We start from the raw sequence: 18,633 nt of genomic DNA on the forward strand, positions 1-18,633 counted from the left end.
AATAATTGCATTTGGCTTGGCAGCTCCGGTATTTTAGCGCCCTTAACGTTACGCAGCGAACAAGAGAGGGGACTAAAGCTATGCGTAAGTTAACGATAGCCTCCGCATAGAAACCTTAGCATAACTGTAAACAAAATTGAATCTTTGCACTCTGCAATTACACTGCCTCATAAATTAGAAACATAATTAACTTTTCTGATTATTTAAGAATTCGATATGCTTTTTCCGTTCTGTATCCAAAAATCCATATCGCTCGCCCTCACACGAAGGCATAACAATAACAATCATAAATAACCACTTAACATTCCGTTGGAATTTGATGTCACAGCTAAAAATTTAATTTAACACTTTGTTCTGGACTCAACCAAGGTGATGCTTACACTTCAGCTCTAACCTTAAGTAAATAAAACCAAATTGTATAAATACTAGTATTTTAGAAATAAAGATTTGATTTGTATCTTACAATCCAGAATAACCACAAGCGTTTTTATTTAATCCGCGCGTTCGCGGATGTAAAATATATATTTTTTTTAAATTCCCTCGTTACGGGAATTAATTTGTATGTCTATGTATGTATTTGTGTGTAAGCGCATATATAACGGGGTCATTATCGGCATCACATTTGCGCAATCACGTTTAGCTCCTCGCGCGGGCATTGCAAAACTCGCTGCATATTTGCGGGAATACAATTTGCTTGTTTTGCTTCCAACCTTCCTCTCTCTTCGCATTTTCTCTACGCTCCATCCACTTGCCACTTCCGATTGCTCTATTTCACAACTTTAGTCCCCGGCGCATGCATATGCATTTATCGCTCCGCCAGCAGCAATTTGTTCGCATTCGGTTAATTAATTTAGATTCCCCGTTCGTTTTTACTGAGTCACTGGGTTGATGTTGGTTTTTTCTATGCTCTCAATGACAGCTGTTGTGAATTTCAGCATTGTGGCTGCGCTGTCACTTAATTTTTTGGTTTTCTTTCTTTTTTATTTCACATTCATGCTATATTGCTTAGCTGTTTAAAATGTCGTGCTGTAACATTGTGACGCTCGTTTGCTGATTGACCGAGATTCTTAATTTCACATACACATATGTCATCGCATCCCGTGAGTACTCGTTCATGTGTCTTGGGCTGCCATACGTTGATGACAAAAAGAACGCCGACGGATATTCGTAAGAAATTTCAAACTCTAATTGATCTTTTTATATCAAACACATATAATATAAAGTTTTCACTGAATAATTTTCTATAATTTTCTTTTGAATAGCCGGAATAAAAAGCAAGTGACCGAAATTGAACGATTCAAATAATTTAAAAATCAAAATAATGAAAAACAAAACAAAAAATTAAGAAAAAAATTTCTGTGGAAAAAAGTTAATTTTTGGAGTTTTCCAATTTTCATACTTTTCCCCATGAAAATTATAAGGTTTTTTTATTTCTAAATTTCCTCGATCCACAACGAACAACCTCTGCAAATTTCATCAAAATTGGTGGAGCCGTTCTCTAGCCTTAGCATTGCTGTTTTTAGGGATTTTCCGGCAATTATTAACTTTGAATTATTCTTGCCATAAAAGCCATTTCTTAACTTCAGCGAACATTTAAAAAAAGAATTGGCCAAATTGGTGCAGCCGTTGTTGAGTTATGCGCTTAGCAAGATTATGTAAATCACTTGTTTAACTAAAATTTTATTAACTGAACTTATCGTGCTGTTTTTCATTGGGGGTGTTTTTTTACGTGGCGGCTCCCAAGCCCAGCGCACAACCCTATGCATGGGATGTTTCGCCTTCTCACTTTAGCTGGATGAAAACTCTCCAGCTCTGAAAGTATTCGACGCAGTACCCGCCGCGGGAAGCAGAGGAAGAGGAAGACCTCACCTCCGGTGGAAGGACCAAGTGGAGAAGGACCTGGCCTCGCTTGGAATATCCAATTGGCGCCACGTAGCGAAGAGAAGAATCGACTGGCGCGCTGTTGTTGACTCGGCTATAATCGCGTAAGCGGTGTCTACGCCAGTAAAGAAGAAGAAGAACTTATCGTGCTAAATACACTTAAAATTAATAATTGTATTAGTATGAATGAAATAGTAATAATTAATAGTTAATATGAGGGTTACACTGAAATACCAATATAATAATTTTAAACGTTACTTCTATACTTGATACATAAACAATAATGACGGCCGAAAACTGTGAAGGGACTGGGAGAAGTCTTATTGTGTGATTAAAACAGGAGACCGACTTCAGTCTATGGTATAGTGTGGCATTTCACTCACCAATAAAGGCGCATATATCAGGAAGCGCAGTTAAAAACACCATAATTGATCAGTTATCGAGCGGGATGAAATTTACATTACTAAAATGGCTATAAAACAAGTAAGGAAGGGCTAAGTTCGGGTGTCACCGAACATTTTATATTCTCGCATGATAAAGTGATAATCGAGAATTCATTATCCGTCATTTACATATTTTTTTAAGCGTGATACCTCAGCTCAAATACCGTATTTGTGTAAAGTTTTATTCCGCTATCATCATTGGTTCCTAATGTATGTATATACTCGTATTATACAGAGAAGGCATCAGATGGAATTCGAAATAGCGTTATAGTGGAAGAAGGCGTGGTTGTAAACCGATTTAACCCATATTTCGTACATGTCATCAGGGTGTTAAGCAAATATTATATACCGAATTTAATTGAAATCGATCTAGTAATTCCTGAGATATGGTTTTTGGTCCATAAGTGGGCGACGCCACGCCCATTTTCAATTTTTAAAAAAAGCCTGGGTGCAGCTTTCTTCTGCCATTTTTTCCGTAAAATTTAGTGTTTCTGACGTTTTTTGTTAGTCGGTTAACGCACTTTTAGTGATTTTCAAAATAACCTTTGTATGGGAGGTGGGTGTGATTACTATCCGATTTCTTCCATTTTTGAACTGTATATGGAAATGCCTGAAGGAAACGACTCTATAGAGTTTGGTTGACATAGCTATAGTAATTTCCGAGATATGTACAAAAACCTTAGAAGGGGGCGGGGCCACACCCACTTTTCCAAAAAAATTACGTCCAAATATGTTTCTCCTTAATGCGATCCTTTGCGCCAAATTTCACTTTAATATCTTTATTTATGGCTTAGTTATGACACTTTATAGGTTTTCGGTTTTCGCCATTTTGTGGGCGTGGCAATGAACCGATTTTGCTCATCTTCGAACTTAACCTTCTTATGGACCCAAGAAATACGTGTACCAAGTTTCATGATGATATCTCAATTTATACTCAAGTTACAGCTTGCACGGACGGTCAGACGGGCGGACGGACAGACGGACAGACAGACATCCGGATTTCAACTCTACATGTCACCCTGATCACTTTGGTATATATAACCCTATATCTGACTCTTTTAGTTTTAGGACTTACAAACAACCGTTATGTGAACAAAACTATAATACTCTCCTTAGCAACTTTTGTTGCGAGAGTATAAAAATAAAGTTGGTGATAAACTTTAGGGTTGCATGTCTTTTTTAATGCCATATTATAAAAAAATAAAAACAAAAAAAAATTTCGGGTTATCAACCTTTATCGCTTAGGAGTATGAAAAGTAGATAGTAGACGATTCTCAGACCTACTAAATTTGGTAAAAATCGGTAAAGCCGTTTCGGAGGAATACGATAACTAACATTGTGACATGGAAATTTTATTTATTAGATAGGCAGACGATATAAAAAAAACAAGGCAATAAAACCTACAACTCAAATCAAAAGCTAAGCAAAAAGCAATTGAAACATAACCCGGAAATTCTCCACTCTCAGCCAGGAAACGATGTGATAGCGGAGTGTGGCATAGAGAAATGCTCTCTAAGTGGAAGCTGTGCTGGTTTAAGCAATTCATATCTAAATATATTATATATACACCGCGCCCCAGAACACAAATATCAAAACATTTACTCAGTAAATTGCAAGGACAAAAATAAAAAGGCGCTGCATGAGCAAATAGGAGAAGGCGTTTCCGTATGGGCGATGGGCGACTACAAAAGCAATGAATCGGAATGAATAAGTAAAGGGTGATTTTTTTGAGGTTAGGATTTTCATGCATTAGTATTTGACAGATCACGTGGGATTTCAGACATGGTGTCAAAGAGAAAGATGCTCAGTATGCTTTGACATTTCATCATGAATAGACTTACTAACGAGCAACGCTTGCAAATCATTGAATTTTATTACCAAAATCAGTGTTCGGTTCGAAATGTGTTTCGCGCTTTACGTCCGATTTATGGTCTACATAATCGACCAAGTGAGCAAACAATTAATGCGATTGTGACCAAGTTTCGCACTCAGTTTACTTTATTGGACATTAAACCAACCACACGAATGCGTACAGTGCGTACAGAAGAGAATATTGCGTCTGTTTCTGAGAGTGTGGCTGAAGACCGTGAAATGTCGATTCGTCGCCGTTCGCAGCAATTGGGTTTGTGTTATTCGACCACATGGAAGATTTTACGCAAAGATCTTGGTGTAAAACCGTAAAAATACAGCTCGTGCAAGAACTGAAGCCGACGATCTGCCACAACGTCGAATTTTCAGTGAATGGGCCCTAGAAAAGTTGGCAGAAAATCCGCTTTTTTATCGACAAATTTTGTTCAGCGATGAGGCTCATTTCTGGTTGAATGGCTACGTAAATAAGCAAAATTGCCGCATTTGGGGTGAAGAGCAACCAGAAGCCGTTCAAGAACTGCCCATGCATCCCGAAAAATGCACTGTTTGGTGTGGTTTGTACGCTGGTGGAATCATTGGACCGTATTTTTTCAAAGATGCTGTTGGACGCAACGTTACGGTGAATGGCGATCGCTATCGTTCGATGCTAACAAACTTTTTGTTGCCAAAAATGGAAGAACTGAACTTGGTTGACATGTGGTTTCAACAAGATGGCGCTACATGCCACACAGCTCGCGATTCTATGGCCATTTTGAGGGAAAACTTCGGACAACAATTCATCTCAAGAAATGGACCCGTAAGTTGGCCACCAAGATCATGCGATTTAACGCCTTTAGACTATTTTTTGTGGGGCTACGTCAAGTCTAAAGTCTACAGAAATAAGCCAGCAACTATTCCAGCTTTGGAAGACAACATTTCCGAAGAAATTCGGGCTATTCCGGCCGAAATGCTCGAAAAAGTTGCCCAAAATTGGACTTTCCGAATGGACCACCTAAGACGCAGCCGCGGTCAACATTTAAATGAAATTATCTTCAAAAAGTAAATGTCATGAACCAATCTAACGTTTCAAATAAAGAACCGATGAGATTTTGCAAATTTTATGCGTTTTTTTTTTTTAAAAAGTTATCAAGCTCTTAAAAAATCACCTTTTATATGAATTTATCCGCTGGGAATCTGTCGATATGGACGTGCAGCGACACTTGCGTCAAGTGAGGCAAGCTAAACGTTGAAGGTCGAACTTGGAGAGGCGTCAAGACAGCGGCGCGTTGTGATTGCATTAAGAAGGGTGACGCACAGCGAAAATCAATGCGCAAGAACGTGTATTTTTAGCTGGTGAATTGGAAAGTTAGAGAGAAAAAAAGCAAATATTATTTTGCGAGAATTTATTGCCAATTTGACAACCATTTTTTACTGTAATTAATATGAATTTTTAAAATTTTAAAATACTCATAAAGCTTATACTATAAAACCCAAAAAGAAGCGTTGTCTTATAAAATATATGTATATATTACGAGTATATTATTATAATTTATCAAGAAGTAGTGCTATGACGATTAAGCTATGTTCCTCTGTAGGAACGTGAGCTAGTCCCTCAGTTTTTAAGACATCGATCTGAAATTTTTACACATATTTTTCTCCATAAGGACTTATCGTAACCGCCGATAGAGAACATCAAATTATTTAACTGCCATACGAATTTAATAATCGGAATCAAGTGCTTTTATATATAGATTATTATAGATATTTATTTATAGATATTGGATATTTCTCGAAATTTTGCATGGAATATTGTGTACGACAATGGTCTAAGCTATGAAAAATTGTTCAGATCGGATCACTTAAATAGCTGTCATGCAAACTGAAAAATCGAAATGAAGTTATTGTAAAGAATCTTTTATATTTGTGAAGGGTGTTGTAGTAACTTTCTGCATTTCTAGAAAAAAAAAAAAATTAAATTAAATTTACATTTGGGCTGTTCACGATAAAGTGGTTATCGGGTTATGTGGTTACGTGATTAAGTAAACAACAACAAAATGCGGTATGATATAATAACCAACTTTGACCAACCTAGGTCTTGTATACAGATTATGTGGTTGTTTGCTTATTTCCAGTGTTCGAAAGCCGTTGGAATTTAACTAAATAGTAGCACAAAAAATAAATAAAACTACCACAAATGTAATTCATTCATCCTTGGTCTTCTTAATTTTTCATATACTTCCGCATTTCAGTTTAAATATTTATCGCAATTGCGGCAAATCAAAAAGATATTTGAGCTACTAATGTCCTTTTTGATCCTTTCGGATTTGTGTGCATGCGCTTGTTTTTTCACACAAAACCAACTACTTCGTTTAACTTCATCAACCTCATAATGTGTGTCTCCTCGACTGCACTTTATCCTCCAAATGTCCGCAGGATATGTGAAGATTGATATTGATAGTTTGATTGTAATAAAAAGCGAGATGGTATGCAAGCAACGAACAAATATATAAATCTTTATTTCGCTAATAGAGTAATAAGAGTCTTGGCGAAGGAAAATCACTTACTGGGTAGCTGTAAGCCATTAATTTCGTTAAAGTATGTGTGGTGTCAGTGGTTTAAAAGAGACTTAAGTGGAAAGAGAATGGAATTCAGAAAGATTTTGTCATCAGCTTTACTCATTGAGGCATAATAAACGCACCCGCTATCTCTGCTTACGCACTAAAATAGCTCTACGATAATTATTCAATCTATGGCAGCGGAATTACGCCTTTAAATGCCTAGAAAACCTACAACAAATCTTCGGATTAGATATTTCTAGAGAACGATTACAATCCAGCTATATTTATGCACTTGATTGTAGCTGCTCCACAAGTTCACAAAACAAACTTTTTTAGGTTATGTTAGGTTATACTTGTACAACAATATGCAGTAATTTGTAAAGCCATATGTAATAAAATATAATAGAACTCCTGTAATTCGAACTTATAACTCAGCAAATCGCCTTGTGGCCAATAAAGATTTGCCTTGGCTTTTAATTTTTATTCTCACCTGTTCAGTGGGATATCTGAAAATATGACTTCCCATTTGTTTTGGTCGTTTGCGCGTGAATTATTTAAGCGGCGAAGGCGGTTAGCTGGAAATTAGGGTTTTTAGTTTTTTTTGTATGATTGGTGTGTGTAAGTGATGTATGTATGGGGTCCAACCCCTGGCCACCAGTCCAGAGCAGTATGGAAGCTTAACTGGTAGTAGTTTCGGCTACGAGGTCTGACTGGAGACTTAATTCTGGTACCACGGGGAGCAGGAGCCCTTGGAGGTAACTCCAACCTGCTCATGCGGACTGGCCCCTCGGGGAGTATCGTGGTGGTTGTGGTTGAAACCCAAATCGCGGGAAGAACTGACTTTGTCAGTTGAATGTGGAGTTGCATTGCAACCGGGTGCCGGACCCAAAGCACGGCAGAGGATTTAGATGGGCCTCGAACCCGACCAAGGTGGTTAGTGTGTCCATTCCACACTGCCTATTGGTACTGAAAATGTTTAGCATTCTCAGGGCGCTGATCAATGCATTGATTTGATCCGCTGTGCTTTTGAGCGCCGTGGAGTAAGGGTTTCGTGAGCAGGTACCCACGTAAAACACACCGGACGTTCCCATCTGTTTAATCCTTGTGCTAGAAAATGGGGATCAAACAACACCTCGTCTTATACCATTTGCAATCGGATAAGATTCTCAACCTCACAGCATGAAGGCCGACGAGCCTTGGATCTTCATAGTCTTACTGAAGGCAAATAACTCACCAGCTTCCGCGATGTCTAGCTATCTACCAAATCTTCGAATATCTGAATGCATCTGTCATCTCTTAAGCTGTCCAAACCATCAGATTATGGTTATGCGACCCGTAATGTTAAAGGGTGATTTTTTAAGAGCTTGATAACTTTTTTAAAAAAAAAACGCATAAAATTTGCAAAATCTCATCGGTTCTTTATTTGAAACGTTAGATTGGTTCATGACATTTACTTTTTGAAGATAATTTCATTTAAATGTTGACCGCGGCTGCGTCTTAGGTGGTCCATTCGGAAAGTCCAATTTTGGGCAACTTTTTCGAGCATTTCGGCCGGAATAGCCCGAATTTCTTCGGAAATGTTGTCTTCCAAAGCTGGAATAGTTGCTGGCTTATTTCTGTAGACTTTAGACTTGACGTAGCCCCACAAAAATAGTCTAAAGGCGTTAAATCGCATGATCTTGGTGGCCAACTTACGGGTCCATTTCTTGAGATGAATTGTTGTCCGAAGTTTTCCCTCAAAATGGCCATAGAATCGCGAGCTGTGTGGCATGTAGCGCCATCTTGTTGAAACCACATGTCAACCAAGTTCAGTTCTTCCATTTTTGGCAACAAAAAGTTGGTTAGCATCGAACGATAGCGATCGCCATTCACCGTAACGTTGCGTCCAACAGCATCTTTGAAAAAATACGGTCCAATGATTCCACCAGCGTACAAACCACACCAAACAGTGCATTTTTCGGGATGCATGGGCAGTTCTTGAACGGCTTCTGGTTGCTCTTCACCCCAAATGCGGCAATTTTGCTTATTTACGTAGCCATTCAACCAGAAATGAGCCTCATCGCTGAACAAAATTTGTCGATAAACACATTTCGAACCGAACACTGATTTTGGTAATAAAATTCAATGATTTGCAAGCGTTGCTCGTTAGTAAGTCTATTCATGATGAAATGTCAAAGCATACTGAGCATCTTTCTCTTTGACACCATGTCTGAAATCCCACGTGATCTGTCAAATACTAATGCATGAAAATCCTAACCTCAAAAAAATCACCCGTTATTATTGTTTCGTACAAAATTATCGATTGTCATAAAAATTAGCAACTTTGGCAGAGCTCGAAGTTTGCATAAAAAAATTTAAAATTTTTTGGGTAAAAAATCTGATTGCTGCGGTGCAAGAGTATGTGGGAACTCGATCAACTGTTGCTCTTCGATTAACCAAGGCGCATACGAATTTTCTACCGAGCTTTGAGACATCAGATAAAAGACGACTACTCGATCTTATAGCCAAACCATATCAATACAACATCCTTTCAGCTGTGGACAGACTAGTTTGGGAACCAGAAACAATCCATTAGAATTGAAATGATTTGCACTATTGAATTTGTGTGGTAGTTAGCTTAGAAATTTTACCATTATTTTATATCGAAATGACGGGGACTATATTTCTGCTGCGTTAGTATCATAAGTACCTTACAAACTACAGTTTAGGTTAGCTCTCACTGAAAAAATTTCAAGGCGCTTAAGACTTAGAGACCATCTTCAATTTGTAGATGTGGTTATCGATGAAAGTTTGAAGAGGGAAACCAAGTTATCTTCAAAAATAACTCTTTATAATGCACTACTCTTTTTTATGTTTCATGTACTAAAATTTGAAGTTGACCGAATCCTACCTTATAGTAAAACTTTATCAATAAAGTAGTGGTCGGTAACAAGATACACGATTGTTCTTGTTCAGCAACAATCGAAGGGATTTTAGTGATATTTTATATTTTGGAGATAAACCGAGGACTACACGTTGTTTTAGTATAGTTAGAATTAAAATTAACTCATATGGTTTGATTAAATATCGATGTGAAGCTTTTATAACTAGAGAGATTTGGTAAAGCTAGATTAGAAGTAGTGGTAACTCTCGGTTTGAAGAGAGATAGAAAGTGGTCTCTGAAAATAAGTTCTAAAATACTCGATACTTTATGATATATTTGCCCTGTTTTGCTTCTTTAAAAACCCGAGCCCTTGAGCACACGTTTTGAAAGGGTAAATAGCACAACAGTTATTAAGTAGAGGTTCCAGTATATCAACTTCAAGAATATTCGCTTCATTTAAGAACATAATGAATCTAAGATGAATCTCATCAAGCGTTCGGTTGTTCTTTTGAGTGATCATGTCTTGATAAAGTGCCTACCCAGCAGTTGAACATATGTATTACTAACCAAAGGATCCGAGTTGTTTAATGCCGTTTCAATATCGAAATTTTAAATGGAATTCTGATTTTTCTTCACAGGTGATTATTAATAGAGCTCGGGCAACAACCAAACCCATTTAACGCCACACATTTATAAATTTTATTTTTGGTTTTATGCTTTCAAACGCACGCGTTGCTCTCATTTTGCCACATTCATTTGCTCATTCAGTTATTCAAATATTTCGCTTTTTATGAGAGAGTACTTTATGACATCAACAATTGACTGACATAACCGACAGACGAAATGATTATTTAAGTGATTGATTTGCCAATGGTTGGCAGCACTGTTGCGGCCGTGTGTTGCCTGTTGCTGATGTGGCATGCTGCAAAGTGTGCCTTCGGTAGTGAAATGCATGTGCGTGTTAGTGTTTTTATATTTTCGTACACTTTTATATAATTTGCGAAAAGAAATTATACATATTTTATTATTAATGATGCTTTGTTGTTAGTGACAGTAATTGCTACGCTGTGACTTTCGAACTGTCATTTGTTTTGGGAAATCAAAACTGAAATACAATATGTGTACAAAAAGAGCTTTGAGGTTAAGAAATGGTAGGTTGTGGTAAAAGTTTCACAATTTTCAGTAATAGTAAATGTTGTTGAGTATCTGAAAAGTGAAGTTAAGTCGACAGAAGGCAGTAAGTTAGAATAGTTGATGGCTTTTTATTTGCCTCGAAGTTTGTAACACCCTGAAGGAAAGGCCGGAGTTCCTAGAAAATATAATTATACATCATCAGCCTAATGAAGTTAGTCGATTTAGCCATGGCAATCTGTCTGTATCTCAGTTTTAGAGATATCGTTCTAAAATTTTGCACATGTTCTTTTCTCCGCAAGAAGTTGGTAACAGACATTTAGCATTTAGTTGCCATACAAACTGAATGATTGCAATCAAGTGCTTGTATGAAAAGCATTTTCATTTGACTACATCTTCACCATGAGTTATTTTCTTAGGCAGTGGTTTCCGAAGAAATGGTTCAGATTGGATCACTAAAGCAAAAAAATTGACTGATCTAAATAAAGTTCTTGTCGAGAATCATTTTTATTCGTGAAACTGAATTGATAAGGATGCAACTGAATTGATAAGGATCACTCATACTATAAGTAAGAAAGAAGACCTTCAGTAATTTAGTCGAACAGTTTCTGTATTCAGGAACAAAATATTATACCCAGTTCCGTGAAGGACGAAAATGTACAGTCAAAAATCTAGAAGAGTTTGATAGTCACTTTGCAGATCTTCAATTCAATTGATGTAAGATTACACGAGTACGGATTAAAGTATCTTTACAGTGGAACTCAAAATTGTATTGTGTTTGTGTTAGTAGAACACGTGACTTTCGGATCATGACATCTAGATGAAAAATATAATAAAATCTAAAATCATATAATAAATCAATAACAAGTTTAACCCAATAATAAGTTTAATGAAAATGGTAAAAAAGTAAGTTGATATGAGTTCTTAATCTATTACAATAGGTTCTAGAATAATCTAGCTGTGATCAAATCTTTTACTATATTTTCGCTTCAACTTACCCTTACTTACTTTGGTAACCAACCGGTTCTCTACTCTTGGTCAATCCGTTTGGAGTCATATCGATTCATCGATGTCTGCTTGCGTTCTGGCGTTGGATCTTTGAACCTCCAGTTAGCTCAGCAGGTGCTGGTCAACAGCAGCATGCGAGAACCTTTCTGCGGCTAAATATTCTATCGGACGCTCTTCTTCAAAGTTTTAGGGAGGAAGGTAAGATGTAATCATCTTGTCACTTCCTTTTCTATTGTCCAGTTTTTGACAGACTGAGATTGAAATATCTCGATAGACACCCCGAAATTGATGAAACTACCACCATTTGTGATTAGCTCATAGAGCTTCGTCAATTTACAAAAATCTGGTAATCCACCTTTAATTGCTTTATGGCTAACACAAATTATGAATGTATGCCTAAGTGAAATTAATCCGCATAAGTGATTAATGAAGAAGACAGAGCTTCTCTGCGTTTACTATTTCATCTATAACCTTCCAAAACAGCCGATCTTACATGTTCGCAAGCTGACTGCATACCAGTAGGTTGCTCTAAAGATTCAAGTTACCTCCGCGATTAATAAAACTTTCACAAACACAAACCGAGTGTCTTTAACGATTTGCAGTAAAGATTTTCAACAATCTTAAAAAATAAACATAACAGTAACCATCAAAGATTAAATCCACTAGATTCTCACTTCACATTAATTCGAAAAATTCACCTCAACTTCGAACTCTAATGGACAGAGTTAAAAGATCTAATTACAGTTCCTTTTTGTGACGTACTGCATTTGCCCAAACATTTCATGAAACACGTTTGTGATAAAGCTTTCCCCTTCATGATCTCCTAAAAAGATTTCTATCTCAAAATATAATATTTTTACTGTTATGAGCCTTAAATGTAAATGTACAACTATTTTGTATACAATCATACATATTTACCTACATTCCCTCTTCATAATGCCGATGCTACTAAAACTCTAAAAAACCTGGCATTTTAAATCATTTGCCGCATTTGGTCAATGATATGGACAATAATTTTGCACGAAACGAATTGGTTATGATTGATGGCGCATTGTAATTGAACTCTAAATGCCTGTAAAAATTCGTAAATATGCATGCATTTGGGTTTATATATTACGGCCGCCGCCGTTCGCATGGATGACGCTGTAGAGTGGCCATTTGCCGCCAGTGCAAGCGGATGTTGCAGCTTTGCAAAAGAAACCGGTAATATACATACATATTCATTAGGGTGTGTCATTCTGAGGCAACCTTTTTTTTCAACTGAAAAATAGGCTCAAAACTTTCGAAAATGTGAAAAACAACGTCACTCAAAAGATGAGCTCTTAATATTAATATTAAGAGGTGCCTCTTTCAAATTTTCTGTTTTCCATATAAATAACATGGAAAAAAAATCATTTTTTTTTGTGGTGGTTATTGTGCGGAGGTTATTATATGTGCACGCGATGGCTGCCAGTGGGGATGGTAAACTCGATTCCCATTCTACTCGAGAATCGAGTTTTCTCGTAAAATAATCGATTTTTCGAATGCCAAGAATCGATTCTTAATCGACTTCGACTACTGAAGATCGATTACAAAAAATCGGTTAAGTAAATTAATGGAAAAGTAGTTTTTTTCAGATGCCAAATTTGTTGAATAAAATGTTCCTTAAAGTTGGTTAGTAATTATTTTGTAAGTCTATATTTATAATTCACCATAGATTCTTGTTTTGTTGCTTCATTTTTTTGCTTCTGCGTTTTTGTTGTGCGTATGCGTTTTTTATGTTTGCTTATTCAAGGTATACATTAACAGAAACATAAAAAAAATATTACATGTAAACAGGTGGCAATCTTTTCTATAAAATAGGTAACAAATAATTCGATTTTAAATAAAAGTAACTTGAAAATACACATATTTTTTAACTATAATAATTATAAATGTAAACATATGGCAACCATATTACTTACTAAACCTGCCGAAAGAAAATTATAAAAAACAAAATTTAAATTTATAAAAGCCAAATTAGAATTTATAAAAAAAGTGGCAACTTTCTTTTAAATTTGGAAAATTATGCGAACTTAACCAATAAATAACGTTTCCTATTTATGTTTATTTTGAATTTAAGTCAATTTGATTCCAAATTAGTCATTTTTCGAACATATAAATATCTCAGTATAAATTTTAAAATAATTCAAACATTTTAAGCAAACATTTCTAAAATAAATTTAAACTTGTTAAATTTTTTTCTTTAGTTGGCTGAACAGCGTCAGTTTTTCTTTAATTTTAATGTATTCTCCGATTTAATTTTTAATAAATGATACAAATTGTTCAACTTGCGTATTGAAAATAAGTTTAAAGTTTTTAAACTCATAGTTGATTAAAATTTGCTCAGTTGATGATGTAGATTTTGCAATTATCAATCAGCTTACAGTTTTCAAATAAGTGTAATAATTTTTCTGTGTTCTGATAGTTGGAAACACTGTTAAATTTTTGTTTAATTTTTAATTTTTTTTTGATCTCAATATTAATTTATAAAAGGCATCTAACCTAAATTCGGTCCGAAATTATAGATATCTCAAAATGAATTTGTAAAACTAATTCAGGCGCTTATCATAAAATTAAACTTTTTTCCTCAACTAATTATATACTACTTCTTTGAGGCGAATAATAATAAATATAACGTACCCCTGCGTATACGTAACCTGTGTTGTTTCAAACGGTATATAAAGTCATCTAAAAATCGCACCCTCTTCAAAACTTAATCCAAATAACAGAAATACGTATCAGCATTGCAGCAAACAAAGTATATATGTATATATAAACTCAGGACATACACACACACACATACATGTAAACTCTCCTAAAAAACTTGCATGCAATGAAACCCTTAAACACAGACTAATTTCTACACAAACGCAAATAAAAGAGCGCAGAAAAGTGAAACTCAGCAAATTGAGGAGTGAAAAAAGAAAAAAAAAGGAAATAAAAAAGCGTGGTTAAAAAAGTTAAGAAGTTATTATAAGTAAATGTGACAGAGAAATATTTGCAATTTTCATGCTTGATATGCAAACAAATGTTCTCATTTCCACTGTGTTATTGTTTTGAAGTGTTTTCTACGCTTGTTTCCCTACTTTGGCCAATTTGTTTTTGCTATTTGCTTGATTTTCTTTTTGTAGAGCATACAGGCGCACACCATGATTTATGTCCGACAAATGCAAAGAAACATAAAACAATTTGTTGGCACGGTCAATAGCTCTTTGGCGCACTTTTACCCTCAAAACCGAGAGCTCTCTGTGGCGCAGTCGGAGAGAAACCTTTGTTGATGTGATAAAACGTAAAAATGTACTCCTAAGCATAATTTTTATTTCATAAATATGTATACACATATGTCAGTATGTGTGTGTATGCATGCAAATATATCACTTGATCCGGGTATCCATATCAGTTTCGGAAATCCGCTTGCCGGCCAACACATTTTACTTGGTTTGTTAAAAAGAAAACAAAATCCCTTTGACTTAGTTAGACAAATGTTGACACTGATGCTGACCAATCAGCTGGCCTACCAAAGCAAATGGCTTGAAGTTGAGTTGAACCGTTTTTAATATACTAAACAATACGTTGAAGGGTATAACAAATTTGTGTCGCAGCTATACGTAGGAATCTTGGTAGGCTTGTTCTACATAAAAGTTGTCCGGCACTCCATTCATTGAAGTCTTTTAATGGTAAAAACAAATCTTACTTTATTACAGTCCACAAAATGGATACAACAATAAACTGGAGCCTCTTTTCAATGTGTGCATAAAGTTTTGCCACATGAAGAACCAATGTTTTCAATTTCGCTAGATCTCTAAGCCAAGCTCTTGGTTTACATTTTAACTGTCAGTTTAACCCAATAATATGGGTCGATTGGCATTGGATAACAATCCGAGGTCAGAAGTAAAAAAAAACACAAATATTTAACAGTTTCTTAAATCTAATTACAGACTCTTTATACTTCGAGAAATCATTTTGGTTTTGATTTGTCTTCAAGAATGGCCTGATTCTTGCAACTTTAATTCAACTTGATGCACATTGATAGGTTTCTCTCGTCTGCGGTTCCCTTGAGGCTTGCAGTCTAATGCTGCTCTCGTAATGTCATCTTCGGGCTTACGCAAAGTGTACCCAAACCATTTTTATTCTGGGCGACGGATTTCAATAAGGTCAGGTGTCGCACGAGTCAGCACGTTAGTAGCGCTGGAACTCTTTGCAAAGTCGAGACAATTTGTTTAGTTTTATGTTCCTACTCGTGATCTGGTTTTCTTGCTGAAGGTCGTTTTTAAGTAATTGGTATTAATAATTTTGTTGTTTACATTGATATCTGTAATTTTATTAATTTAAGATGAGAAGGGGATTAGCCTTCTGCTTCCGAACCTAGATCCTAGACAGCCGGTCTGCCTCTTGGCTGGCAAGCCGAAAGACTTTCCTCCGCGTTGTTGGTCGTCAGAGTCCTGCTTGTTTTGAACAGAGGCACCAAATGAAAGAGAGGTTGACATTTGGGAGGGATACGTTGTTTGTTTACATCACCAACTCCATTTGTCTATTTTGAGTTTTAGCTAATGCGACACAAACAGTAACATAGATTTCAAGTACCAATTTATGGAAGCCCCAACCAAAATATCTCCTTAATTCGCTTACTCACCACATGTTTAGAAAACAATATTTAAATTTATAGAACTATATTTTCAACTACAGCCTTAAGCTTATTTTGTGCTTTTAAACTTTCTCGCCCTCCAGGCGACGATTGTTTGCATTGTAACCAACTTACTCAAATAACCGCTGTGACATTTCAACAATTTTTTGCAGCTGTCAGAGCAAGCTGCCAAGCTCGTTACTAGCATTTCATAGCCAAATACTTGCACATAGTTACATTTACACAGTCATAAATTGTGGAGCTTTTTTGAAGTATTGATTATCCTTTTTCTTTATCCGCTTTAATTTTTTGTATATGTGCGTTCTTTTTGCTCTGAAGCTTCGCCACTCATTTGTCATATCATTTTGCTCTAACGACTTGCTGAGTAGCTGGAGAGATGGAAAGCTAGGAGTCTGATAAGAAGCTGATGGGTTGCAAGAGAGCATTGTCACTCACTTTGCCCTTTAGCGCTGCTCCATTGGCATTAAGTTGTCAAATATTTGTAGAAATATAAATTTCAAATATGTTTTTTTGGTTTCAAGTGGCTGGTCATCGGTACGGGAAGGGAGGATGGTTGGCAAGAGCAAATATCAATCAATTTTGGGTTTGATTGCTTAGCATGGAAGTGTGATGAAGTCGGTTATGAACCAAATTTCAGATTACAGTTGGATTGTTATCTAGACATTTATATATGTATGTATGTATGTAGTTATACATATCTATGTATATATGTAAATAAAAATGAATTGTTGTTCATTAGTCTGATTAAAACTCGCGAACGGCTGGGCCGATTGAGCTGATTTTGGTTTTAAAATGTTTGTCGTAGTCCAGGGTACGTCTAAACGGTGAGCAAATAAGGAAAAATTGCGAGTAAGATAGAGTTTTTACGGAGAGAAACATTCAAATAATTGCCGGAAAACCACTAAAAATAGCCCTTTTCCTTTTCTCATACAAAGAAATGAATGTTTGTTCAGAGGTTGTTCGTTGTGGATCAAGGAAGGTTTAGAAATAAAAATATCTTATACTTTTCATGAAATGACGGAAAATTGGATAATTCCAAAAAGTGACTTTTTTCCATACAATTTTTTTCAAATTTTTGTTTGTTTGTTTTTCAATATTTTGATTTGTAAATTATTTGAATAGTTCAATTTCGGTCGCTTGCTTTTTTATTCCGGCTATTCAAAAGAAAAATTATTGAAAATTATTCAGTGAAAACTTTATGTGTGTTTCACACAAAGAGGTCAATTGTAGATTGAAATTTGTTACGAAGCCACCAAGAGGTCGCCCTAATATCGGTCGATGTTCTTTTTGCCATGAAAGTATGGCAGCCCAAGGCAAGGCAAGCCAAGAAGTACTCCCAAGATGCGGTGACATACGTGGGGAATTATGGATCGCGGTAAATCAGCAAGCGATCGTCGCGATGTCACAGCACGACTTTTCAAACAACAGTTACGATGTTTGATTGACTTTATCTTGAAGCAACGTACATGTGGTGCTGTTGGATGCTAAATTTACTCTGTTGAGTGGCAAAATAGAAGTTTTCCGCACGCACACATTCTTCTTTCGATGATGGTTACACCAGTTCAAATTGATGAAATCATTTCTCCGGAAATTCCTGATGTAAAGAAAGATGCAGAATAATATGAAAAGGTGGAAACCAATATGGTTCATGAAATTTGCGGACACTACAATCCTTTTTCGGTTTGTATGTCTGACAATAAATGTACGAAACACTATCCACGTGCTTTTCTTTCGGAAACACAAACTGGAAATGATGGATATCAACTCTATCGGCGTCGCTTACCAGATAACAAAACATTCAGCATTTAACTTAGAGGAGTGAATATCGAAGTTGACAATACATGGATCGTACTATATTCACCACTGTTGTCTAATTCATATTCAAAACTCATATCAATTTTTAGTATTGCAGTTTAGTGAAATCGATAAAATACGTTTGTAAGTACGTTACCAAAGGAAGCAACATGGCAATAAAGCGCGTTGTTGGATATTTACTTTTGCAATTCATGAACGTTTTCCGAATGTTGTGCGTCTCGCAGTTAATTTGGAATTGGCCAAAGAGTGTACTTCACCCCAGAGAATACAGTATAGCCAGTGGAATCATCGCCAGCAACAAAATCAACATTGACAAGTTTTTTCTCAACTTTCATCAGTGATCCTTTTGTAAGAACATTGCTCTATTCGGAAATACCTTGACATTAGGGGTATTCAGACCGAAGCCTTTTAATTTTGTAA

The sequence above is a fragment of the Bactrocera dorsalis genome, chromosome 3 (genome assembly GCF_023373825.1).
Source record: "Bactrocera dorsalis isolate Fly_Bdor chromosome 3, ASM2337382v1, whole genome shotgun sequence".
Lineage (NCBI taxonomy): Eukaryota > Metazoa > Arthropoda > Insecta > Diptera > Tephritidae > Bactrocera > Bactrocera dorsalis.